Source organism: Numenius arquata, chromosome 13, assembly GCF_964106895.1.
Source record: "Numenius arquata chromosome 13, bNumArq3.hap1.1, whole genome shotgun sequence".
NCBI classification, from domain to species: domain Eukaryota; kingdom Metazoa; phylum Chordata; class Aves; order Charadriiformes; family Scolopacidae; genus Numenius; species Numenius arquata.
The window spans coordinates 156,856-183,006 of record NC_133588.1 but is presented as its reverse complement, the minus strand read 5'-3'; positions in this window follow the sequence as shown (position 1 = coordinate 183,006).

Sequence of the window (26,151 nt, the reverse complement as noted above, 5' to 3'; positions counted from 1 at the left end):
GGTAGCGACAGGGATATAGTTGTACTATTTCCCGGGAGGGAAAACAGGAATAACACCCAGGTGACACACGGAGATCAGGGTCACCTCTTAATCAAGGGGTAGAAAGAGCATAAAATGGGCAATAAACAAGGGGGCGAGATACTGAAAAGGAGTCCCCTAGGGTGTATTTTAGCACACTGGAAGGAGATCGGAGGCCCACCAGGTGGCAGCGTGGACAAGAAAACCTTAAATAAATATTGTAATCAATGGTGGCCCCTTTACAAGTTAGATGATCAGGAGAAATGGCCCTTTAACGGGACCCTTAATTACAATACTATATTACAATTAATGCTATTCCTTAGAAGGAAAGTGGGATGAAGTCACATATGCAGACATGTTTTTCACCCTTCGGGACCAGCCCAAATATCAGCAGGACTGTGGACTGGTGGCTCCACAAGACCCAATAGTGTAATAAGAAAGAAGGAAAAGGAAAGTTGAAGAGATGTTGCAGCAAGTGATATCCGGAGAGAGTTGAGGCTGGCAGAAAGCAGAGAAGCGTGGAGAGTGTTAAGATGGAACGAAAGATAAGTGAGAGTCAGTAGCGGCGCTACAAGAGAGTAAAGGATTTGGAGATATGAGACCTAAAAGGCCTCTGAGAAGGGAAGGATACAGGTCCAGGCAAAGGGGGACTGATGGGGACCTGGGGAATCTACCCTAGCGGATCCACTGGTTACTCTAAGGCTAGGGAAAAAGCAACAAGAAATAGAATTTTTGGTAGATACAGGAGCAACGTTCTCGGTTTTGAATCAAGCCCTGACCCCTATTGATACTGATTTTGTAACAATAAAGGGAGCCACTGGCCAGAGTGAAAAGGCATATTTTCTCAAACCTCTTAGGTTCAAATTGGGAAAACAATTGGGGATACACAAATTCTTATATACGCCAAGCTCCCCGAAACCCCTGCTAGGGCGAGATTTATTAGAACAATTGGGAGCAGAAATTAAATTCAAAACAAGGAAAAATTGAACTTCGGATAAGAGAAGATCAACTAATTGAAGTACTAAGCTTGGCCCTGATAGGAACTCCCATTTTTCCAGGAGTGCCTGAGGAGATTAGAGACCAAATTTATCTGGGGGTATGGGCCTCGGGAGTGCCGGGGAGAGCAAAAAGTGCTTCCCCAATAGTGATAAAACCTCAACAAGGAGCACGACCGGTGAGAGTCAAACAGTATCCCCTCAGGATAGAGGACAGGGAGGGAATCCGACAAATTATCGATCAGTTCATCGAGTATGGGCTGCTAAAAGAATGCAAATCAGAGTATAACACCCCAATATTACCTGTTAAAAGGCCGGATGGCAGCTATCGCATAGTACAGGATCTCAGGGCTATCAACAAAATTGTTGAGGATTTACACCCGGTAGTAGCAAATCCATACACTCTCCTAACTAAATTGGTACCTGAATTGGCATGGTTTACCATCTTGGACCTAAAGGATGCCTTTTTCTGCTTGCCTCTGAGCCCAGAGAGCCAACTTCTATTTGCATTCGAGTGGGAAAACACAGAATCTGGAAGGAAAACACAGCTTACATGGACTGTGCTACCACAGGGCTTTAAAAATAGCCCAACACTTTTTGGAAAACTAATATTGTCAATCCAGCCTCTTTCCTCAGCGGAACAGCAGGAGAATCAGTGACCCACGACTGCTTGGAAACAATTGAGGCTGTGTACTCCAGTCGACCAGATCTGAAAGAGGAACCATTGGAAGATGCAGAGAATTCCTGGTTCACCGACGGGAGCAGCTTCATTCAACAGGGGATACGCAAAGCTGGCTATGCGGTAACCACCACAGAGAAGGTAATAGAGTCCAAAGCTCTGGCCCCAAATACATCAGCCCAAAAGGCTGAGATTATAGCACTAACCCGAGCGCTGGAACTAGCCAAAGGAAAACGGATAAATATCTGGACAGACTCTAAATATGCTTTTGGGGTAGTGCATGCTCACGGGGCGGTCTGGAGAGAAAGAGGACTCTTATCTACACAAGGGAAACACATCAAACATGCTGAAGAAATTCTCAAACTCTTAGATGCAGTATTACTGCCTACCAAAGTGGCTATCATGCACTGCAAAGCTCACCAAAAAGGGAACACCGCTGTGGAACTGGGTAACGCACTGGCGGACCGAGAAGCCAAAAGGGCAGCGGAAATGGGTAATGCAGAAATACAATCCTTGGTCCCAGATGGTAAAATACAAATTGACGACGAACCTAAATATTCTAGGGATGATCACAAATTGATCAAAGACTTAAATGGGAAAATCGAAGGGAAATGGGCCAAAACCCCACAGGGAAAAATAATAGTGCCTTTTTCGTTATTATGGGCAATGGTCATGGCAGAACATAGAAAATCCCATTGCGGAACAGAGGCACTTTACAGATACCTGAGTAGGCTAATATGTGCCCGGAATCTATATGCCACGGTCAAACAAGTCACTCAGCAGTGTGAGGTATGTCTACAGAACAACCCTAGGACAGGTCCCAGAGTCCAGTTCGGCCAAATAGGAAAGGGAAACTATCCGGGACAACAATGGCAAATTGATTTCTCAGAACTTCCAAGAAAAGGGGGATTTCGATACCTATTGGTACTAACCGATACCTTTTCAGGATGGCCAGAGGCATTTCCCTGCCGAACCAATAAAACAAGAGAAGTATTGTTGCAAGAAATTATACCAAGATTTGGGGTTCCCGCAGTGATTTCCTCGGACCCAGGATCTCATTTCACTGCAAAGGTTGTTTCAAAAGTAAGCAGATTATTGGGTATAGATTGGCAACTTCATACCCCATACAACCCACGATCGAGTGGTCAGGTAGAAAAGATGAATCACTTGATCAAAACTCAGATTGTAAAACTAGGCCAGGAAGCTAACTTGACCTGGCCCCAGTCATTACCATTAGCCCTTCTCAGGATGGCTTATACCATCCCTAGGCGTTAGTGAACTGGAGAAAGCAATTGTAAACATATCAGCTACTATAGAAGCGCTTGAGAAATCTACAATAGATGCTATACAGGCACTTCAACAAGAAGTCCAGTCATTAGCAAATGTAGTTGGACAAAATAGAATGGCATTAGATTTACTGACTTGGAAAGAGGGAGGCTTATGCGCAGTGATTAATCAGAGCTGTTGCTCATATGTATGCTCATATGTAAACGAAAGCGGAAGGATAGAAAAAGACTTACAAAATCTCATAGCTAAAACTCATCAAACTGCACAGGACGATACCACATTTGGGTTCTCAGCCCTTTGGGAAAAGCTAACCTCATGGTTACCTAGTCTGGCATGGCTTAGACAACTGTTTACCCTTTTAGTAGCAGTGCTTATGTTAGGAATTTTAGTATGTGTAATAGCTAGATGCATAGCTTCATCTGCATGAAGATGAATAGCTTCACCTGCAAACAAGAAACCACAGCTCCAAGACTGAGCATCATAACTGTAAATTCCAACCTCTTCCACGACACCCTCATCCGCACAAGCTCCATGGAGTTCCAGCAGACTCTCCTTCTCTGGAGACATTCAAAACCCGCCTGGACAAGTTCCTGTGCAACCTCCTCTAGGTGGGCCTGCTGTGTGTGGGGAGGGGGGTTGGACTAGATGATCTGCAGAGGCCCCTTCCATCCCAATGTGATTCTGTGATTGTGTGATTCTGTGGCACTGACAGAAAGGAGATTGAGAGGAGATCAGGGGAAGAAATTCTTTGCTGTGAGGGTGCTGAGACTCTGGCCAACGGTGCCCAGAGAAGCTGTGGCTGCCCCAACCCTGGAGGCGTTCAAGGCCAGGTTGGACGGGGCTTGAAAAACCTGGTCCGGTGGGACGGGTCCCTGCCCAGGGCACAGGGTGGGACAAGGTGAGCTCACAGGTCCCTTCCAATCCAAACCAGTCTAGGATTCGGGGACATGCCTTCCAGCCCTGTCACCAGCTTGGTTGCCCTCCTCTGGAGGCATTCGAGGACCTTCCCAGCCTTCTCCAACGGTGGGGCCCAGCCCTGCACCCAGGGCTCCAGGTGAGGCCGCACCAGCGCCGAGCACAGCGGGACAATCCCCGCTCTTGGCCTCCTGCTTCGACTGGGTTTGATGCCCCCCAGAATGGTGCCAGGGGACACCGATGGCTCCTCCTCAGCTGCTGCCCCCAGCACCCCCGGCCGGACCCCTTTCTGCAGGGCCGCTCTCCAGCCACCCCTCTCCCCAGTTACACTCCTGCCCAGAGTTCCTCCCTCCCAGGGCAGAATCCTGCACTTTTACTGCTTCAACTTCACGCCACTGCTGATTGCCCAGTGCTCCAATCTACCTAGAGCCTTCTGCAAGGCCTCTTGGCCCTCAAGAGGGTCAACAGCACCTCCCGCTTTGGCATCATCAGCTCGTTAAGGGGGCATTCAACCCCCAAAATCCAGGGGAGCAACTCTTCCCACCAGTTTTCTCATTCCACTGACGATGTTAAACTCAACCATTTCGTGATCACTGTGGCCAAGACCATCCCATCTCCCACCAGGCCTCCAGCAGGAGATGGGGAGGCTATGGGCGGAGGGGGCGGGGCACAGGGAGCCCCCACATTCCATCCCTGGTGACCAAAGAGTCCTTAGCAGCGCAGAGACCGAGAGGACCGACGATGGCGCTGCCACCACTCTGGCTCCCACCGAATGGCCCCCGGGCCCCCGCGGCGACCCAGACGCTTCAGACTTTTGTGCTCCCACAAACCTTCTACCCCCAAGGTAGGGACCGACCCCGACCCGCAGCCCGGGGACACTTTCGGGGAACAGAGCACGGGAGGTGACCACGGCCATGGCTCCTGTCTCTCTTCCAGGCTCAGCCACCCTGGTTCGACTGCCCGGCCACGAGCAGCCCTTCCCCGCAGCCTGGCCACCCACCATGGGGGTGGCCCCATGGGCCCCACGGGCCACACCACCAGGTATGGACCCCCTGTCCCCTCTGCCACCTTCAGCCCCCGAGGACCCTGGTCACCTTCACCATCCCACCTCCCCTGTTCCCCACCAGCAGTTTTCGTACTGGGTGTGGAGGGTTCAACAAGCCCGGCTGAGCATCCCTGCCCTCACCTGCCCAGGAAATCCAATTTCCAGGGAATTTCCCAAACTGGGGGGGCCATCTCTCCTGTTTCCTCCCGCAAAGCACGTCCCCTCCCCAGTTTCCAGCCCCAGCCCCTCCGGCACAGCAGCTCACTCCGGGGAGCGACCGGCCACCAGCTCCCCAGGGGCCTGGCTCACACCCGGGATGGGGGCCACGGGGGACAGCTCGGCGGGTGCCCTGGAGGCTGCCCACGGCCCACCACGCCTCCCTTTCCCCCCTCCCAGGGCTGCAGAGGGCCCCCTGCGGTTGCTGCTTCCATCCCCGCTTCTTCCACCTGGAGTGGACCCTCACCAACCAGCCTCCGCCGGCCACCCCCACGCTCGGCCACCCCACCGCTGCTCCCCCGGGCCCTGCCCTGTGGGGCCTCGCAGGCTGTGAGACCCTCCCGGCCTGGGCAGCCCCCGGCAGCCTCCAGGGACAGCCCACACAGCCCCCGCTGACACAGCTCCCAGCCTACGGCCACCAGGGCAGAGCGGTGCCCGCAGCCCCCCCGCTGCTGCTGACCTCCAGCCCCGGCCTCCAGCACGTCAAGGGACCCCCTGCATGGAGCAACATCTCCAGCACGGCCACCACCGCGGGGGCACCCCCACGCAGCCACGTGCCCCCCAGACCCTCTGCTGAGCCCCACAAACCAGCTCCTGGGGACCCGGACAGCACCGTCAAAGTCACCGAGGAGATGCTCCTCCAAGAGGCCCTCAGGCTCTTTGGTTCCTCCACGGACACGGTGGGGGCCGGCCAGGACAGCACCAGCACCAACAGCTCCAGCACGGCCACCCCCGAGGAGGCTCGCCCGCACAGCAACCTCCCCCCATACAGCGACAGCTCCTGGGACAGCCTCCCATCCCGGGACAGCCAGGGCCCCACCAGCTCTGCTGCTCTCCGCCAGAAGCAGGCCTTTGGGGGGCTGGCAGCGCCCCAGGAGGTGCCTCTGGAGGAGGCCCGGAGCCTCTACGACTGCTGCTGGGAGGTGGCAGGGCTCAGCCAGGACAGTCTTGGGAGCAGTCCCAGGCCTGGGGATCCTGGTGACACTGGCAGAGAGGAAAGAGCAGCGGTCCCAGCACCCACCACGCTGCCAAACTCCATCCCTGGCCCTGAGAACATCGATGAACGGTCTTCAGAGACCACCAGCTCCAGCATGGCCACCTCTTTGGAGACACCCTCGGACAGCAACATCCTGCTGTACAGTGACATCTCCTCAGACGGTGACTTTACCTGGGACAGCGGCATCTCCCTGGGCTGCAGTGTCCCCACCAGCCCCGCCACTGTCCCCACCAGCCCCGCCACTGTCCCCACCAGCCCCTCTGTTGTCCCCCACAGCCAAGCCCTCGGGGACCTCACAGTGGCCCAGAAGGTTCCTCTGGAGGCGTCCATGAGGCTCTTCCACTGCTCCGGGGAGGTGGCAGGGGTCGGCCAGGACAGTCCTGGCAGCAGCCCCAGGCCTGGAGACCCTGGTGACACTGGCACAGGTGTCCCCCCCTGCGACTTCCCCTCCCTCGAGCTGCCCAGGTTGCTGCTGAGCCCCAGCTACAGCCTGGAGGAGACCACGGAGGCCGTGTGCTTCCAGGAGGAACTCATCGCCGGGACAAAGTCCCAGGAGCCCTGGGGGGATGTGGGGATGGAGCTGCCACCAGAGTCCCAGGAGCTTTGGGGGGACATGGGGTTGGAGCCCTCACCAGAGTCCCAGGAGCCCTGGTGGTACGTGGCCATGGATCCATCGCCAGTGTCCCAGGAGCCCTGGGATGACACGGGGACAGAGCCGTCACGGGAGTCCCAGGAACCCTGGGGGGACTTGGGGATGGAGCCATCACCAGGGTCCCAGGAGCCCTGGTGGTACGTGACCATGGATCCGTCGCCAGTGTCCCAGGAGCCCTGGGATGACACGGGGACAGAGCTCTCACCGGAGTCTCAGGAACCCTGGGGGGACTTGGGGATGGAGCTGACCCCGGCCATGCCCAAACTGGGGGAGAGGCGGGGGACGAAGCGGGGGAGCAGCCCCCCGTTGACATCACCCAGCAAACGCAGGGCTCTTGCAAGAGGGCTGGGGGCAGAGGGTGGGCCGAGTCCCACCGCAAGGAAGAGACGGAGGTGATGGGGGGGGCGGGATTTGTGTGTATTTGAGGGAGGGCTTGTATTTGGGGAGGGGCTGTGTGTACTTGGGGAGTGGGGGCATCATATTTAGAGGAGGGGGGCATGGTATTTAGGGGAGGGGGGTGTGCAGTTGTGGAGAGGGCTGTATTTGGGGGGGGTACTTGGGGAGAGGGCTGTATTTGAGGGAAGGGGGTGTGTTTGAGGGAGGGAGGGGGGTTGAGAGTAGCTTCAATAGGACCTTTTCTCTTGTGTTAAAAAGTTGTCTCAATTAAAAGTTGTTTCTCCAGAACCGCTCCGTGCCTGTTTAGGGGCGGAGGCGGGGGCGGGGAGGGAGGGAGCGCAGGGGGCACCGGGAATCAGAACCCCCCCCAGGTGCCACAGCCCCCGTGAGCCCCCAGTCGGAGCCCACGAGCCCCAAAGGGCAACGAGGTGCCCCCAGGGACGAGCCACCACCAGCGGGGTGCCAGTGGCCGGGGGGGGACTCCCCTGTCCCCTTCCCCAGGGGCAGCCAGGACAGAGGGGTCCCTGCAGGAACCACCGACACGGCCCCACGCAGAAAGCAGCACGCAGCCCCCGGGACAAGGACAGCCCTTGGGGACCGAGATGGGGGACACACACACCACAACGCGGGCTGCAAGGCCTTGCTCTGGAACCCGGCCAGCGCTCCCTCCTGTGGGGACAGGGCTTATTTCATATCCCAGATAGGTCACTTGCTGCTGGGCTATCTGCGCCTTCTGTGGAGAAACTTTATAGCCATTAAGTCCAAGGAAATTTAGCAGGCTCACAGTCCATTTTATGCATGTTTCTCTGGTGTCAGTGGCAAGTAACATATCGTCCACATACTGCAATACCACTCCTGTCCCAGGCGGGCGTTTCCACTGTTCTAAGTCTTTGGCTAGCTGATTTCCAAAAAGTGTTGGGCTATTTTTAAAGCCCTGTGGTAGCACAGTCCATGTAAGCTGTGTTTTCCTTCCAGATTCTGGGTTTTCCCATTCGAATGCAAATAAAAGTTGGCTCTCTGGGCTCAGCGGCAAGCAGAAAAAGGCATCCTTTAGGTCCAGGATGGTAAACCATGCCAATTCAGGTACCAATTTAGTTAGGAGAGTGTATGGATTCGCTACTACCGGGTGTAAATCTTCAACAATTTTGTTGATAGCCCTGAGATCCTGTACTATGCGATAGCTGCCATCCGGCCTTTTAACAGGTAATATTGGAGTGTTATACTCTGATTCGCATTCTTTTAGCAGCCCATACTCGATGAACTGGTCTATAGTTTGTCGGATCCCCTTCCTATCCTCTATCCTGAGGGGATACTGTTTGACTCTCACTGGTCGTGCTCCTTGTTGAGGTTTTATCGCTATAGGGGAAGCACTTTTTGCTCTCCCCGGCACTCCCGAGGCCCATACCCCCGGATAAATTTGGGCTTTAATCTCCTCAGGCACTCCTGGAGAAATGGGAGTTCCTATCAGGGCCAAGCTTAGTACTTCAATTAGTTGATCTTCTCTTATCCGGAGTTCAATTTTTCCTTTTTTGAATTTAATTTCTGCTCCCAATTGTTCTAATAAGTCCCGCCCTAGCAGGGGTTTCGGGGAACTAGGCATATATAAGAATTTGTGTATCCCCAATTGTTTTCCCAATTTGAACCTAAGAGGTTTGAGAAAATATGCCTTTTCACTCTGGCCAGTGGCTCCCTTTATTGTTACAAAATCAGTATCAATAGGGGTCAGGGCTTGATTCAAAACCGAGAACGTTGCTCCTGTATCTACCAAAAATTCTATTTCTTGTTGCTTTTTCCCTAGCCTTAGAGTAACCAGCGGATCCGCTAGGGTAGATTCCCCAGGTCCCCATCAGTCCCCCTTTGCCTGGACCTGTATCCTTCCCTTCTCAGAGGCCTTTTAGGTCTCATATCTCCAAATCCTTTACTCTCTTGTAGCGCCGCTACTGACTCTCACTTATCTTTCGTTCCATCTTAACACTCTCCACGCTTCTCTGCTTTCTGCCAGCCTCAACTCTCTCCGGATATCACTTGCTGCAACATCTCTTCAACTTTCCTTTTCCTTCTTTCTTATTACACTATTGGGTCTTGTGGAGCCATCAGTCCACAGTCCTGCTGATATTTGGGCTGGTCCCGAAGGGTGAAAAACATGTCTGCATATGTGACTTCATCCCACTTTCCTTCTAAGGAATAGCATTAATTGTAATATAGTATTGTAATTAAGGGTCCCGTTAACGGGTCATTTCTCCTGATCATCTAACTTGTAAAGAGGCCACCATTGATTGCAATATTTAATTAAGGTTTTCTTGTCCACACTGCCACCTGGTGGGCCTCCGATCTCCTTCCAGTGTGCTAAAATACATCCTAGAGGACTCTTTTTCATTATCCTGCCTCCTTGTTTATTGCCCATTTTATGCTCTTTCTACCCCTTGATGAAGAGGTGACCCTGATCTCCGTGTGTCACCTGGGTGTTATTCCTGTTTTCTCCCCCGGGAAATAGTACAACTATATCCCTGTCGCTACCTTTATCTCCAGGGGTAGGCTATGTCTCCACAGATTACTTGTTTCAATTCTCCCGCCCGCTCGATCTTTTCCCACTCAGTCCAGCTTCCACACTGTGGACACCAAAAATCGTCTTCCTGATCTACCCAAACCTCCGTATTACAAGCAAAACACTTTAGGATAAAAATAGGATCACAAACATTATCCAAGTGTCCAAGACACTGCCACTCAATCTTCTCAATATCAGGTTCACACAATGTTTCTTTACAGTCTGTCATACACTTCATTCATCTCCGGCCGCTCTCCTCGTGGAGAACACGGAACCGCGGATCAGAACTCCGCACTCGCTCCGCAGCAGTGCCGCGTCTCAATCACTCATTTCACTCATACAATAATTTCCACCTTATATTAGACAATAACACGGTAGTGGTACCTTATGACAAATACAACAAGTAATAACACAGTAGTGATACCCTAGGACAGATACAACATATAACCAACAGTATCACAGGGTTACACTTCCACGCACTAACATAAAATCTAAAACCAAGGGATCCCACACCAGCACAACCCAACCGTTAGCCCAAGCTTGAGCATACCCCGGGGCGAGTACGCCGACTCTTTACCACGCGTAGGACGTCTCCTCACAGCTTACAGGTCCCCCCCTAAGAAAACCTAAACATCCCTGGTCCGCAATAGATGGTCCTTGTCTGTCCCCGCGGTGATCTGGATGAGTGGGGGAGTCCTCCCGAGAAATCTCGGGGGCGCCCAGAGGAGTCCCGTCCTCAGCAGGTCCCGCAGCCGGACAGAGAGGGTCCCATCTGGGGTGCCAAATTGACGCGCGGAAACAAACCTTACAACTCGCAGAGAGTTATAAAGCAGGTATGTTTATTGCGGCGCCGGGTGCAAGGGGGATCGCTCCTCCAAACTTGCACACCCTTATGCTAAACCCGTAGTTATTTATAAGGTAAATCATACATATGCAAACTATGGGATGGGCTAATACAATTAGTTCTAACAATAGGTGTGACTATGTTAATTATTTCCGGAGCCTCATTATAATAAGTCTCATCCTTCAGGCATGTGCGTATCTTCTCCTGGTGTTTTTCTTTGGGGGGGCGTCTTAGGGAGTAAGTTCCACGATCACTGAACCGATTCGATTGTTTTGCTGATAGAGGCCGTAAAAGTCTCTTGCTATCTTCCTGTAATCGATCAGGATGTTCCGCTTGTCTTCTGCGTGGTCTGGCAGGGGTCGTAAAGTCTCTGGTTATCTTCTCCTGTTATCAGTCAGGATGTTCCCATTTGCTTGCGAAGTGTTCCTTCAAGGCTGAGGCCCGCCTCCGCTAATTGGGAAATTCTTTGTTTTCTTTCCTCCCCTCCAAGGTTGAGATATATGTCCCTGTCATGGTTAATCCCTCTGTTTTCTGTTTCAATCCCCCCTTTTCTTTGTTCATTTGTAAATTCTTTTACAATTGCCTATAACACACTTTCCTTTTCCATCTGATTTCTAAAATACATCCCTGATTCCACTCGTTCCCGGAGCTGATGCTTTTTCCATTGAATGTATTCGTCTCTTGCCCCCATGGTACAACACATAAAACATCTAGCTATTACACACACTAAAATTCCTAACATAAGCACTGCTACTAGAAGGATAAGCAGTTGTCTAAGCCATGCCAGACTAGGTAACCATGAGGTTAACTTTTCCCAAAGGTCTGAGAACCCAAATGTGGTATCATCCTGCGCAGTCTGATGCAAGATCTGAGTTTTAGCTATGAGATTTTGTAAGTCTTTTTCTATCCTTCCGCTTTTGCTTACATATGAGCAACAGCTCTGATTAATCACTGCGCATAAGCCTCCCTCTTTCCAAGTTAGTAAATCTAATGCCATTCTATTTTGTCCAACTACATTTGCTAATGACTGGACTTCTTGTTGAAGTGCCTGTATAGCATCTATTGTAGATTTCTCAAGCGCTTCTATAGTAGCTGATATGTTTACAATTGCTTTCTCCAATTCACTAACGCCTAGGGATGGTATAAGCCACCTTACAAAGCTATGGAATCTTGTTCCCCTTGTCACTAGAACCAGTTTTTCTACCTCTCGGAGCTGTTTTTGTAAATTTATCATGTAATCTGTAAATATTTCATTCACCAACTCTGTGGATGTCCCGTCTTGTACACTATATGGTCTCCCATAGAGTATTTCAAAGGGGCTCAAACCTTCTTTGGTTCTGGGTTTTGTTCTTATCCTGAGAAGGGCTAATGGTAATGACTGAGGCCAGGCCAAGTTAGCTTCCTGGCCTAGCTTCACAATCTGCTTACTTTTGAAACAACCTTTGCAGTGAAATGAGATCCTCGGTCCGAGGAAATCACTGCGGGAACCCCAAATCTTGGTATAATTTCTTGCAACAATGCTTTAACCACTTCTCTTGTTTTATTGGTTCGGCAGGGAAATGCCTCTGGCCATCCTGAAAAGGTATCAGTTAGCACCAATAGGTATCGAAACCCCCCTTTTCTTGGAAGTTCTGAGAAATCAATTTGCCATTGTTGTCCCGGATAGTTTCCCTTTCCTATTTGGCCGAACTGGACTCTGGGACCTGTCCTAGGGTTGTTCTGCAGACATATCTCACACTGCTGAGTGACTTGTTTGACCGTGGCATATAGATTCCGGGCACATATTAGCCTACTCAGGTATCTGTAAAGTGCCTCTGTTCCGCAATGGGATTTTCTATGTTCTGCCATGACCATTGCCCATAATAACGAAAAAGGCACTATTATTTTTCCCTGTGGGGTTTTGGCCCATTTCCCTTCGATTTTCCCATTTAAGTCTTTGATCAATTTGTGATCATCCCTAGAATATTTAGGTTCGTCATCAATTTGTATCTTACCATCTGGGACCAAGGATTGTATTTCTGCATTACCCATTTCCGCTGCCCTTTTGGCTTCTCGGTCCGCCAGTGCGTTACCCAGTTCCACAGCGGTGTTCCCTTTTTGGTGAGCTTTGCAGTGCATGATAGCCACTTTGGCAGGCAGTAATACTGCATCTAAGAGTTTAAGAATTTCTTCAGCATGTTTGATGTGCTTCCCTTGTGTAGATAAGAGTCCTCTTTCTCTCCAGACCGCCCCGTGAGCATGCACCACCCCGAAAGCATATTTAGAGTCTGTCCAGATATTTATCCGTTTTCCTTTGGCTAGTTCCAGCGCTCGGGTTAGTGCTATTATCTCAGCCTTTTGGGCTGATGTATTTGGGGCCAGAGCTTTGGACTCTATTACCTTCTCTGTGGTGGTTACCGCATAGCCAGCTTTGCGTATCCCCTGTTGAATGAAGCTGCTCCTGTCGGTGAACCAGGAATCCTCTGCATCTTCCAATGGTTCCTCTTTCAGATCTGGTCGACTGGAGTACACCGCCTCGATTGTTTCCAAGCAGTCGTGGGTCACTGATTCTCCTGCTGTTCCGCTGAGGAAAGAGGCTGGATTGACAATATTAGTTACTGTTATTTCTACATCATCTTGCTCTATCAGGATAGCCTGGTACTTGAGAAACCCCTGAGGTGAAAGCCAATGCCCTCCTTTTACTTCCAGTACTGCTGAGACGGTGTGTGAAACCATAACTGTGATTTTCCGGCCTAGGGTGAACTTACGGGCCTCTTGGATGTTTATTGCCACTGCTGCCACCGCTCGGAGACAGCTGGGCCACCCTTTACTTACTCCATCGAGCTGTTTGGAGAAGTATGCCACCGCCCTTCGATAGGGTCCCAGATTCTGAGCCAGGACTCCTAAGGCCATTCCTTGCTTTTCATAGGAAAACAACCAGAAAGGTTTAGTAGTATCGGGTAACCCCAGGGCAGGCGCTTCCACTAACCTCTTTTTTTAACTGATGGAAGGCTCTGTCCGCTTCCTTATTCCACACAATATTCTTTGAGTTAGATTTTAATAACTCGTACAGCGGCTTTACCAAGAGTCCGTAGTTATATATCCAGAGACGACACCATCCTGTCATTCCTAGGAAGGTCCAAAGTTCCTTAGGCGTCTGTGGTCGAGGTGTCTGGCAGATGGCCTCTTTCCTCTCCTTCCCCAGTGTCCGTTGGCCTGCGGTTATTTCATATCCCAGATAGGTCACTTGCTGCTGGGCTATCTGCGCCTTCTGTGGAGAAACTTTATAGCCATTAAGTCCAAGGAAATTTAGCAGGCTCACAGTCCATTTTATGCATGTTTCTCTGGTGTCAGTGGCAAGTAACATATCGTCCACATACTGCAATACCACTCCTGTCCCAGGCGGGCGTTTCCACTGTTCTAAGTCTTTGGCTAGCTGATTTCCAAAAAGTGTTGGGCTATTTTTAAAGCCCTGTGGTAGCACAGTCCATGTAAGCTGTGTTTTCCTTCCAGATTCTGGGTTTTCCCATTCGAATGCAAATAAAAGTTGGCTCTCTGGGCTCAGCGGCAAGCAGAAAAAGGCATCCTTTAGGTCCAGGATGGTAAACCATGCCAATTCAGGTACCAATTTAGTTAGGAGAGTGTATGGATTCGCTACTACCGGGTGTAAATCTTCAACAATTTTGTTGATAGCCCTGAGATCCTGTACTATGCGATAGCTGCCATCCGGCCTTTTAACAGGTAATATTGGAGTGTTATACTCTGATTCGCATTCTTTTAGCAGCCCATACTCGATGAACTGGTCTATAGTTTGTCGGATCCCCTTCCTATCCTCTATCCTGAGGGGATACTGTTTGACTCTCACTGGTCGTGCTCCTTGTTGAGGTTTTATCGCTATAGGGGAAGCACTTTTTGCTCTCCCCGGCACTCCCGAGGCCCATACCCCCGGATAAATTTGGGCTTTAATCTCCTCAGGCACTCCTGGAGAAATGGGAGTTCCTATCAGGGCCAAGCTTAGTACTTCAATTAGTTGATCTTCTCTTATCCGGAGTTCAATTTTTCCTTTTTTGAATTTAATTTCTGCTCCCAATTGTTCTAATAAGTCCCGCCCTAGCAGGGGTTTCGGGGAACTAGGCATATATAAGAATTTGTGTATCCCCAATTGTTTTCCCAATTTGAACCTAAGAGGTTTGAGAAAATATGCCTTTTCACTGGCCAGTGGCTCCCTTTATTGTTACAAAATCAGTATCAATAGGGGTCAGGGCTTGATTCAAAACCGAGAACATTGCTCCTGTATCTACCAAAAATTCTATTTCTTGTTGCTTTTTCCCTAGCCTTAGAGTAACCAGCGGATCCGCTAGGGTAGATTCCCCAGGTCCCCATCAGTCCCCCTTTGCCTGGACCTGTATCCTTCCCTTCTCAGAGGCCTTTTAGGTCTCATATCTCCAAATCCTTTACTCTCTTGTAGCGCCGCTACTGACTCTCACTTATCTTTCGTTCCATCTTAACACTCTCCACGCTTCTCTGCTTTCTGCCAGCCTCAACTCTCTCCGGATATCACTTGCTGCAACATCTCTTCAACTTTCCTTTTCCTTCTTTCTTATTACACTATTGGGTCTTGTGGAGCCACCAGTCCACAGTCCTGCTGATATTTGGGCTGGTCCCGAAGGGTGAAAAACATGTCTGCATATGTGACTTCATCCCACTTTCCTTCTAAGGAATAGCATTAATTGTAATATAGTATTGTAATTAAGGGTCCCGTTAACGGGTCATTTCTCCTGATCATCTAACTTGTAAAGAGGCCACCATTGATTGCAATATTTAATTAAGGTTTTCTTGTCCACGCTGCCACCTGGTGGGCCTCCGATCTCCTTCCAGTGTGCTAAAATACATCCTAGAGGACTCTTTTTCATTATCCCGCCTCCTTGTTTATTGCCCATTTTATGCTCTTTCTACCCCTTGATGAAGAGGTGACCCTGATCTCCGTGTGTCACCTGGGTGTTATTCCTGTTTTCTCCCCCGGGAAATAGTACAACTATATCCCTGTCGCTACCTTTATCTCCAGGGGTAGGCTATGTCTCCACAGATTACTTGTTTCAATTCTCCCGCCCGCTCGATCTTTTCCCACTCAGTCCAGCTTCCACACTGTGGACACCAAAAATCGTCTTCCTGATCTACCCAAACCTCCGTATTACAAGCAAAACACTTTAGGATAAAAATAGGATCACAAACATTATCCAAGTGTCCAAGACACTGCCACTCAATCTTCTCAATATCAGGTTCACACAATGTTTCTTTACAGTCTGTCATACACTTCATTCATCTCCGGCCGCTCTCCTCGTGGAGAACACGGAACCGCGGATCAGAACTCCGCACTTGCTCCGCAGCAGTGCCGCGTCTCAATCACTCATTTCACTCATACAATAATTTCCACCTTATATTAGACAATAACACGGTAGTGGTACCTTATGACAAATACAACAAGTAATAACACGGTAGTGATACCCTAGGACAGATACAACATATAACCAACAGTATCACAGGGTTACACTTCCACGCACTAACATAAAATCTAAAACCAAGGGATCCCACACCAGCACAACCCAACCGTTAGCCCAAGCTTGAGCATACCCCGGGGCGAGTACGCCGACTCTTTACCACGCGTAGGACGTCTCCTCACAGCTTACAGGTCCCCCCCTAAGAAAACCTAAACATCCCTGGTCCGCAATAGATGGTCCTTGTCTGTCCCCGCGGTGATCTGGATGAGTGGGGGAGTCCTCCCGAGAAATCTCGGGGGCGCCCAGAGGAGTCCCGTCCTCAGCAGGTCCCGCAGCCGGACAGAGAGGGTCCCATCTGGGGTGCCAAATTGACGCGCGGAAACAAACCTTACAACTCGCAGAGAGTTATAAAGCAGGTATGTTTATTGCGGCGCCGGGTGCAAGGGGGATCGCTCCTCCAAACTTGCACACCCTTATGCTAAACCCGTAGTTATTTATAAGGTAAATCATACATATGCAAACTATGGGATGGGCTAATACAATTAGTTCTAACAATAGGTGTGACTATGTTAATTATTTCCGGAGCCTCATTATAATAAGTCTCATCCTTCAGGCATGTGCGTATCTTCTCCTGGGGTTTTTCTTTGGGGGGGCGTCTTAGGGAGTAAGTTCCACGATCACTGAACCGATTCGATTGTTTTGCTGATAGAGGCCGTAAAAGTCTCTTGCTATCTTCCTGTAATCGATCAGGATGTTCCGCTTGTCTTCTGCGTGGTCTGGCAGGGGTCGTAAAGTCTCTGGTTATCTTCTCCTGTTATCAGTCAGGATGTTCCCATTTGCTTGCGAAGTGTTCCTTCAAGGCTGAGGCCCGCCTCCGCTAATTGGGAAATTCTTTGTTTTCTTTCCTCCCCTCCAAGGTTGAGATATACGTCCCTGTCATGGTTAATCCCTCTGTTTTCTGTTTCATAGGGAAAAAAGGAAGGTTTACCACCTTTGGATGAAGGGACAGGCAACTCAGGAGGAGTACAGAGATCTTGTTAGGTTACACAGAGAAAAAATTAGGAAGGCAAAAGCCCAGCTGGAACTCAACCTGGCCATTAATATAAGGGACAACAAAAAAAGCTTTTGTAAATACGTCAACAAAAAGAGAGTCAGGGAGAATCTCCATCCCTTCCTGGATGAGGGGGGAAACATTGCGACCAAGGACGAGGAGAAGGCTGAGATACTTAATACCTTCTTTGCCTCTGTCTTCAATAGTCGGACCAGCTATCCCCAGGGTGTTCAGCCTCCTGAGCTGGAAGCTAAGGATGGAGAGCAGAACACCCCCCCCATAGTCCAGGAGGAAGTAGTTAAGGATTTGCTTATGCACCCGGACACGCGTAAGTAAGGAAAGGCTGAGGGACTTGGGTCTTTTTAGTCTAGAGAAGGGAAGACCGAGGGGGGATTTGATCAGTGCTGATAAATACTTAAAGGGTGGGTGTCAAGAGGACGGGGCTGCTCTTTTATCAGTGGTGCCCAGTGACAGGACAAGAGGGAAGGAGCAGAAACTTGAACATGGGAAGTTCCACCTAAACATGAGGAGGAACTTCTTTCCTGTGAGGGCGGCAGAGCCTTGGAACAGGCTGCCCAGGGGGGTGGCAGACTCTCCTTCTCTGGAGACATTCAAAACCCGCCTGGACAAGTTCCTGTGCAACCTCCTCTAGGTGGGCCTGCTGTGTGTGGGGAGGGGGGTTGGACTAGATGATCTGCAGAGGCCCCTTCCATCCCAATGTGATTCTGTGATTGTGTGATTCTGTGACACTGGCAGAAAGGAGATTGAGATGAGATGAGGGGAAGAAATTCTTTGCTGTGAGGGTGCTGAGACTCTGGCCAACGGTGCCCAGAGAAGCTGTGGCTGCCCCAACCCTGGAGGCGTTCAAGGCCAGGTTGGACGGGGCTTGAAAAACCTGGTCTGGTGGGACGGGTCCCTGCCCAGGGCACAGGGTGGGACAAGGTGAGCTCACAGGTCCCTTCCAATCCAAACCAGTCTAGGATTCGGGGACATGCCTTCCAGCCCTGTCACCAGCTTGGCTGCCCTCCTCTGGAGGCATTCGAGGACCTTCCCATCCTTCTCCAACGGTGGGGCCCAGCCCTGCACCCAGGGCTCCAGGTGAGGCCGCACCAGCGCCGAGCACAGCGGGACAATCCCCGCTCTTGGCCTCCTGCTTCGACTGGGTTTGATGCCCCCCAGGATGGGGGTTGCCCTCTTGGTGCCAGGGGACACCGACGGCTCCTCCTCAGCTGCTGCCCCCAGCACCCCCGGCCGGACCCCTTTCTGCAGGGCTGCTCTCCAGCCACCCCTCTCCCCAGTTACACTCCTGCCCAGAGTTCCTCCCTCCCAGGGCAGAATCCTGCACTTTTACTGCTTCAACTTCACGCCACTGCTGATTGCCCAGTGCTCCAATCTACCTAGAGCCTTTTGCAAGGCCTCTTGGCCCTCAAGAGGGTCAACAGCACCTCCCGCTTTGGCATCATCAGCTCCTTAAGGGGGCATTCAACCCCCAAAATCCAGGGGAGCAACTCTTCCCACCAGTTTTCTCATTCCACTGACGATGTTAAACTCAACCATTTCGTGATCACTGTGGCCAAGACCATCCCATCTCCCACCAGGCCTCCAGCAGGAGATGGGGAGGCTATTGGAGGAGGGGGCGGGGCACAGGGAGCCCCCACATTCCATCCCTGGTGACCAAAGAGTCCTTAGCAGCGGAGAGACCGAGAGGACCGACGATGGCGCTGCCACCACTCTGGCTCCCACCGAACGGCCCCCGGGCCCCCGCGGCGACCCAGACGCTTCAGACTTTTGTGCTCCCACAAACCTTCTACCCCCAAGGTAGGGACTGACCCCAACCCGCAGCCTGGGGACACTCTCGGGGAACAGAGCGCAGGAGGTGACCGCAGCCATGGCTCCTGTCTCTCTTCCAGGCTCAGCCACCCTGGTTCGACTGCCCGGCCACGAGCAGCCCTTCCCCGCAGCCTGGCCACCCACCGTGGGGGTGGCCCCATGGGCCCCACGGGCCACACCACCAGGTATGGACCCCCTGTGCCCTCTGCCACCTTCAGCCCCCGAGCACTGTGGTCACCTTCACCATCCCACCTCCCCTGTTCCCCCCCAGCAGTTTTCGTACTGGGTGTGGAGGGTTCAACAAGCCCGGCTGAGCATCCCTGCCCTCACCTGCCCAGGAAATCCAATTTCCAGGGAATTTCCCAACCTGTGGGGGCCATCTCTCCTGTTTCCTCCCGCAAAGCACGTCCCCTCCCCAGTTTCCAGCCCCTCCGGCACAGCAGCTCACTCCGGGGAGCGACCGGCCACCAGCTCCCCAGGGGCCTGGCTCACACCCGGGATGGGGGCCACGGGGGACAGCTCGGCGGGTGCCCTGGAGGCTGCCCACGGCCCACCACGCCTCCATTTCCCCCCTCCCAGGGCTGCAGAGGGCCCCCTGCGGTTGCTGCTTCCATCCCCAATTCTTCCACCTGGAGTGGACCCTCACCAACCAGCCTCCGCCGGCCACCCCCACGCTCGGCCACGGCGCCGCTGCTCCCCCGGGCCCTGCCCTGTGGGGCCTCGCAGGCTGTGAGACCCTCCCGGCCTGGGCAGCCCCCGGCAGCCTCCAGGGACAGCCCACACAGCCCCCGCTGACACAGCTCCCAGCCTACGGCCACCAGGGCAGAGCGGTGCCCGCAGCCCCCCCGCTGCTGCTGACCTCCAGCCCCGGCCTCCAGCACGTCAAGGGACCCCCTGCACGGAGCAACATCTCCAGCACGGCCAGCCCTGCGGGGGCACCCCCACGCAGCCACGTACCCCCACGCAGCCACGTGCCCCCCAGACCCTCTGCTGCCCCCGACAAACCAGCTCCTGGGGACCCGGACAGCACCGTCAAAGTCACCCAGGAGATGCTCCTCCAAGAGGCCCTCAGGCTCTTTGGTTCCTCCACGGACACGGTGGGGGCCGGCCAGGACAGCACCAGCACCAACAGCTCCAGCACGGCCACCCCCGAGGAGGCTCGCCCGCACAGCAACCTCCCCCCATACAGCGACAGCTCCTGGGACAGCCTCCCATCCCGGGACAGCCAGGGCCCCACCAGCTCTGCTGCTCTCTGCCAGAAGCAGGCCTTTGGGGGGCTGGCAGCGCCCCAGGAGGTGCCTCTGGAGGAGGCCCTGAGCCTCTTCGACTGCTGCTGGGAGGTGGCAGGGGTCAGCCAGGACAGTCTTGGGAGCAGTCCCAGGCCTGGGGATCCTGGTGACACTGGCAGAGAGGAAAGAGCAGCGGTCCCAGCACCCACCACGCTGCCAAACTCCATCCCTGGCCCTGAGAACATCGATGAACGGTCTTCAGAGACCACCAGCTCCAGCATGGCCACCTCTTTGGAGACACCCTCGGACAGCAACATCCTGCTGTACAGTGACATCTCCTCAGACGGTGACTTTACCTGGGACAGCGGCATCTCCCTGGGCTGCAGTGTCCCCACCAGCCCCGCCACTGTCCCCACCAGCCCCTCTGTTGTCCCCCACAGCCAAGCCCTCGGGGACCTCACAGTGGCCCAGAAGGTTCCTCTGGAGGCGTCCATGAGGCTCTTCCACTGCTCCGGGGAGGTGGCAGGGGTCGGCCAGGACAGTCCTGGCAGCAGCCCCAGGCATGGAGACCCTGGTGACACTGGCACAGGTGTCCCCCCCTGCGACTTCCCCTCCCTCGAGCTGCCCAGGTTGCTGCTGAGCCCCAGCTACAGCCTGGAGGAGACCACGGAGGCCGTGCGCTTCCAGGAGGAACTCATCGCCGGGACAAAGTCCCAGGAGCCCTGGGGGGATGTGGGGATGGAGCTGCCACCAGAGTCCCAGGAGCTTTGGGGGGACATGGGGTTGGAGCCCTCACCAGAGTCCCAGGAGCCCTGGTGGTACGTGGCCATGGATCCATCGCCAGTGTCCCAGGAGCCCTGGGATGACACGGGGACAGAGCCGTCACGGGAGTCCCAGGAACCCTGGGGGGACTTGGGGATGGAGCCATCACCAGGGTCCCAGGAGCCCTGGTGGTACGTGGCCATGGATCCGTCGCCAGTGTCCCAGGAGCCCTGGGATGACACGGGGACAGAGCTCTCACCGGAGTCTCAGGAACCCTGGGGGGACTTGGGGATGGAGCTGCCACCAGAGTCCCAGGAGCACTGGGGGGACGGGGGGATGGAGCTGACCCCGGCCATGCCCAAACTGGGGGAGAGGCGGGGGACGAAGCGGGGGAGCAGCCCCCCGTTGACATCACCCAGCAAACGCAGGGCTCTTGCAAGAGGGCTGGGGGCAGAGGGTGGGCCGAGTCCCACCGCAAGGAAGAGACGGAGGTGATGGGGGGGGCGGGATTTGTGTGTATTTGAGGGAGGGCTTGTATTTGGGGAGGGGCTGTGTGTACTTGGGGAGTGGGGGCATCATATTTAGAGGAGGGGGGCATGGTATTTAGGGGAGGGGGGTGTGCAGTTGTGGAGAGGGCTGTATTTGGGGGGGGTACTTGGGGAGAGGGCTGTATTTGGGGAGAGGGCTGTATTTGAGGGAGGGGGGTGTGTTTGAGGGAGGGAGGGGGGTTGAGAGTAGCTTCAATAGGACCTTTTCTCTTGTGTTAAAAAGTTGTCTCAATTAAAAGTTGTTTCTCCAGAACCGCTCCGTGCCTGTTTAGGGGCGGAGGCGGGGGCGGGGAGGGAGGGAGCGCAGGGGGCACCGGGAATCAGAACCCCCCCCAGGTGCCACAGCCCCCGTGAGCCCCCAGTCGGAGCCCACGAGCCCCAAAGGGCAACGAGCTGCCCCCAGGGACGAGCCACCACCAGCGGGGTGCCAGTGGCCGGGGGGGGACTCCCCTGTCCCCTTCCCCAGGGGCAGCCAGGACAGAGGGGTCCCTGCAGGAACCACCGACACGGCCCCACGCAGAAAGCAGCACGCAGCCCCCGGGACAAGGACAGCCCTTGGGGACCGAGATGGGGGACACACACACCACAACGCGGGCTGCAAGGCCTTGCTCTGGAACACGGCCAGCGCTCCCTCCTGCGGGGACAGGGCTCGGGACACAGTCCCCCAAAGCCTGGGGACAATCACACCCGTCCTCGGCTCACACCGCGCTCGGCTCCAGAGCCCGGCTTCGCCTCCCGACTGCAGGAAAACCACCACAAATCACCCAAGAAGGGCATTCTTAAGGGCTTTGTCCAAACGCCTCTCAAACAAGGAGACGCTTGGGGCATCAACCACCTCCCCAGGACACCTCTTCCAGCGTTTGACCACCACCTCGGCAAAGAAATGCTTCCTAATCCCTCTAAGGGGGATTTTGTGCTGGGAGTCTTCTTTAGTAACCTCCTTCCTTTACCTGCCTAAAAGGGGCTGTTCCTGAACAGCTCTATGCCCTTCTTGAACTTAAAAAGCCTGTCCTGAAACCGTCAACCTCAGTCCCTTACCAGTGCCGTTCCCTCAGTTTAGCTTTCAGAGAGCCGGGGGTCTGAAGTCATCCTTGACAAAAACCACAACAGCTAACTCATTTTCCTGCAGTCACTTGGCTCCTCTTCATCTGCAAAGAAGAAACCACAGCTCCAAGACTGAGCATCATAACTGTAAATTCCAACCTCTTCCACGACACCCTCATCCGCAGAAGCTCCATGGAGTTCCACTCACCTGCTCCACGCCGATCCCAGAACTGGAGGCTGCAGCAACAATTAATTATGGCACCTAAGAGACCAAGAAACACAAAATTACCACGGCGCTTATGAACCCTCACCGGTCCTGTACTCCTCTTTGATACATCCCGGCTCATCTCAAAAGTAATAAACTAGAACACACCAGACCTCATTGAAACCCAAACTGAAATAGAAAGCCAATATGAGGGAGAGCGATGAACCTGCCTCCCTTTCCTAGCCATGCCTCAGTCCCAAAGCTCACCCAACCAGGATGAGCACGTTGATGAAGTATTCTGTAAGCGGCTGGCTGAAGTCTTGCCATCGCCAGCCCTTGTTCTGGTTGGGGGCTTCAACCTACCGGATATCTGCTGGAAATAGAACACAGCAGAGAGCAGGCAAGGCTAGGAGGTTCCTTGAGTGGATGGAAGATAACTTCCTTACACAACCGGTAGGAGAGCCTACTAGGGGAGGCGCCTCGCTAGACCTACTTTTCACAAACAAAGACGGACTAGTGGGAGATGTGGAGGTCGGAGGCCGTCTTGGTCTTGGCGATCATCAAACGGTCAAGTTTTCAATTCTTAGGGAGGTAAGGAAGGGGGTTAGCAAAACCTCCACCTTGGCCTTCCGGAGGGCGCGCTTTAGCCTGTTCAGAACCCTGGTTGGGAGGGTCCCTTGGGAGATAATCCTGCGGGGCAAAGGGGTCCAGGAAGGCTGGACGCTCTTTGCAAAGGAAATCCGAAAGGCCCAGGAGCAGGCTGTCCCCATGAGGCGCAAAATTAAAGGGCGGGGAAAATGGCCGGCCTGGTTGAACAAAGAGCTCTGGATGGGACTTAGGGAAAAAAGGAAGGTTTACCACCTTTGGATGAAGGGACAGGCAACTCAGGAGGAGTACAGAGATCTTGTTAGGTTACACAGAGAAAAAATTAGGAAGGCAAAAGCCCAGCTGGAACTCAGCCTGGCCACTAATATAAGGGACAACAAAAAAAACTTTTGTAAATACGTCAACAAAAAGAGAGTCAGGGAGAATCTCCATCCCTTCCTGGATGAGGGGGGAAACATTGCGACCAAGGACGAGGAGAAGGCTGAGATACTTAATGCCTTCTTTGCCTCTGTCTTCAATAGTCGGACCAGCTATCCCCAGGGTGTTCAGCCTCCGGAGCTGGAAGATAAGGATGGAGAGCAGAACAACCCCCCCATAGTCCAGGAGGAAGTAGTTAAGGATTTGCTTATGCACCCGGACACGCGTAAGTCTATGGGGCCGGATGGAATTCACCCAAGGGTACTCAGGGAGCTGGCGGGAGAGCTCACCAAGCCTCTCTCCATTATCTATCAACAATCCTGGTCAACAGGAGAGGTACCAGATGACTGGAGGGTGGCCAGTGTGACACCCATCTACAAGAAGGGCCGGAAGGAGGATCCGGGAAACTATGGGCCTGTCAGCCTGACCTCGGTACCGGGAAAGATCACGGAGAGGATCACCTTGAGTGAGCTCTCACGGCAAGTGCAGGGCAGCCAAGGGATCCGCGCCAGCCAGCATGGGTTTATGAGAGGGAGGTCCTGCTTAACCAACTCCATCTCTTTTTATGACCATGTGACTCGCCTGCTCGATGCGGGGAAGGCTGTGGACGTTGTCTACCCGGACTTTGGTAAGGCCTTTGACACCGTCCCCCACAGCGTTCTCCTGGAGAAGCTGGCGAATCATGGCATAGACAAGTGTACTCTTCACTGGGTGAAAAACTGCCTGGATGGCCGCGCCCAGGGAGTTGTAATTAATGGGGTGAAATCCAGTTGGCGGCCGGTCACCAGTGGTGTCCCTCAGGGCTCAGTTCTGGGGCCAGTCTTGTTTAATATCTTTATTGATGATCTAGATAAGGGGATTGAGTGCACCCTCAGCAAGTTTGCAGATGACACCAAACTAGGTGGGAGCGTTGATCTGCTGGAGGGTCGGAAGGCTCTACAGAGGGATCTGGACAGGTTGGCTCCATGGGCCAAGGCCAATGGGATGAGGTTTAATAAGGCCAAGTGCCAGGTCCTGCATTTTGGTCACAACAACCCCAGGCAACGCTACAGGCTTGGGGAAGAGTGGCTGGAAAGCTGCCCAGCAGAAAAGGACCTGGGGGTGTTGGTGGACAGCCGGCTTCACGTGAGCCAGCCGTGTGCCCAGGTGGCCAAGAAGGCCAACGGCATCCCGGCCTGTATCAGGAATAGCTGGGCCAGCAGGAGTAGGGAAGTGATGGTGCCTCTGTACTCGGCACCGGTGAGGCCTCACCTTGAGCGCTGTGTCCAGTTCTGGGCCCCTCACTACAGGAAGGACACTGAGCTGCTGGACCGTGTCCAGAGGAGAGCCACCAAGCTGGTGGGGGGTCTAGAGAACAACTCATACGAGGAGAGGCTGAGGGAACTGGGCATGTTTAGTTTGGAGAAGAGGAGGCTGAGGGGAGACCTCATTGCCCTCTACAACTCCCTGAAAGGAGGGTGTAGAGAGGTGGGCGTTGGCCTCTTCTCCCAAGGGAATAAAGACAGGACCAGAGGAAACGGTCTGAAGTTGCGGCAGGGGAGGTTTAGATTAGATATTAGGAAGCACTGCTTTACCGAGAGAGCGGTCAGGCACTGGAACAGCCTGCCCAGGGAGGTGGTGGAGTCGCCATCCCTGGAGATATTTAAGAAACGTTTAGACGTGGCTCTCCAGGGCATGCTCTAGTGCCCGAGATTGTTGGTTTGCGTCTGTTTGTGGGCGGGTGTGCTGTGTGGTTGGTTGTGGGTGTGGCTACCTTTTTTTTTTCTTTGTGTGGTTGGACTCGATGATCTCCAAGGTCCCATGCAACCACGAAGATTCTGCGATTCTGTGATTCTGTAATGTTGGGTCATCAGGGAGGGGAGCCACAGGACAGGGGGGGAAGGGTTTGGAGAGTACCTTGGAGGAGAAAGACCTAGGAGGCCTGGTGGACAATAGGATGACCATGAGCCGACAATGTGCCCTTGTGGCCAAGAAGGCCAATGGCATCCTGGGATGCATCAGGAAGAGTGTGACCAGCAGGTCGAGGGAGGTCATCCTCCCCCCTCTACTCTGCCCTGGGGAGGCCCCACCTGGAGCACTGCCTCCAGTTCTGGGCTCCCCAGTTCAAGAAGGACAGGGAACTGCTGGAGAGGGTACAGCAGAGGGCTACAAAGATGATGAGGGGACTGGAGCTTCTCCCTTATGAGGAAAGGCTGAGGGACTTGGGTCTTTTTAGTCTAGAGAAGAGAAGACCGAGGGGGGATTTGATCAATGCTGATAAATACTTAAAGGGTGGGTGTCAAGAGGACGGGGCTGCTCTTTTATCAGTGGTGCCCAGTGACAGGACAAGAGGGAACGAGCAGAAACTTGAACATGGGAAGTTCCACCTAAACATGAGGAGGAACTTCTTTCCT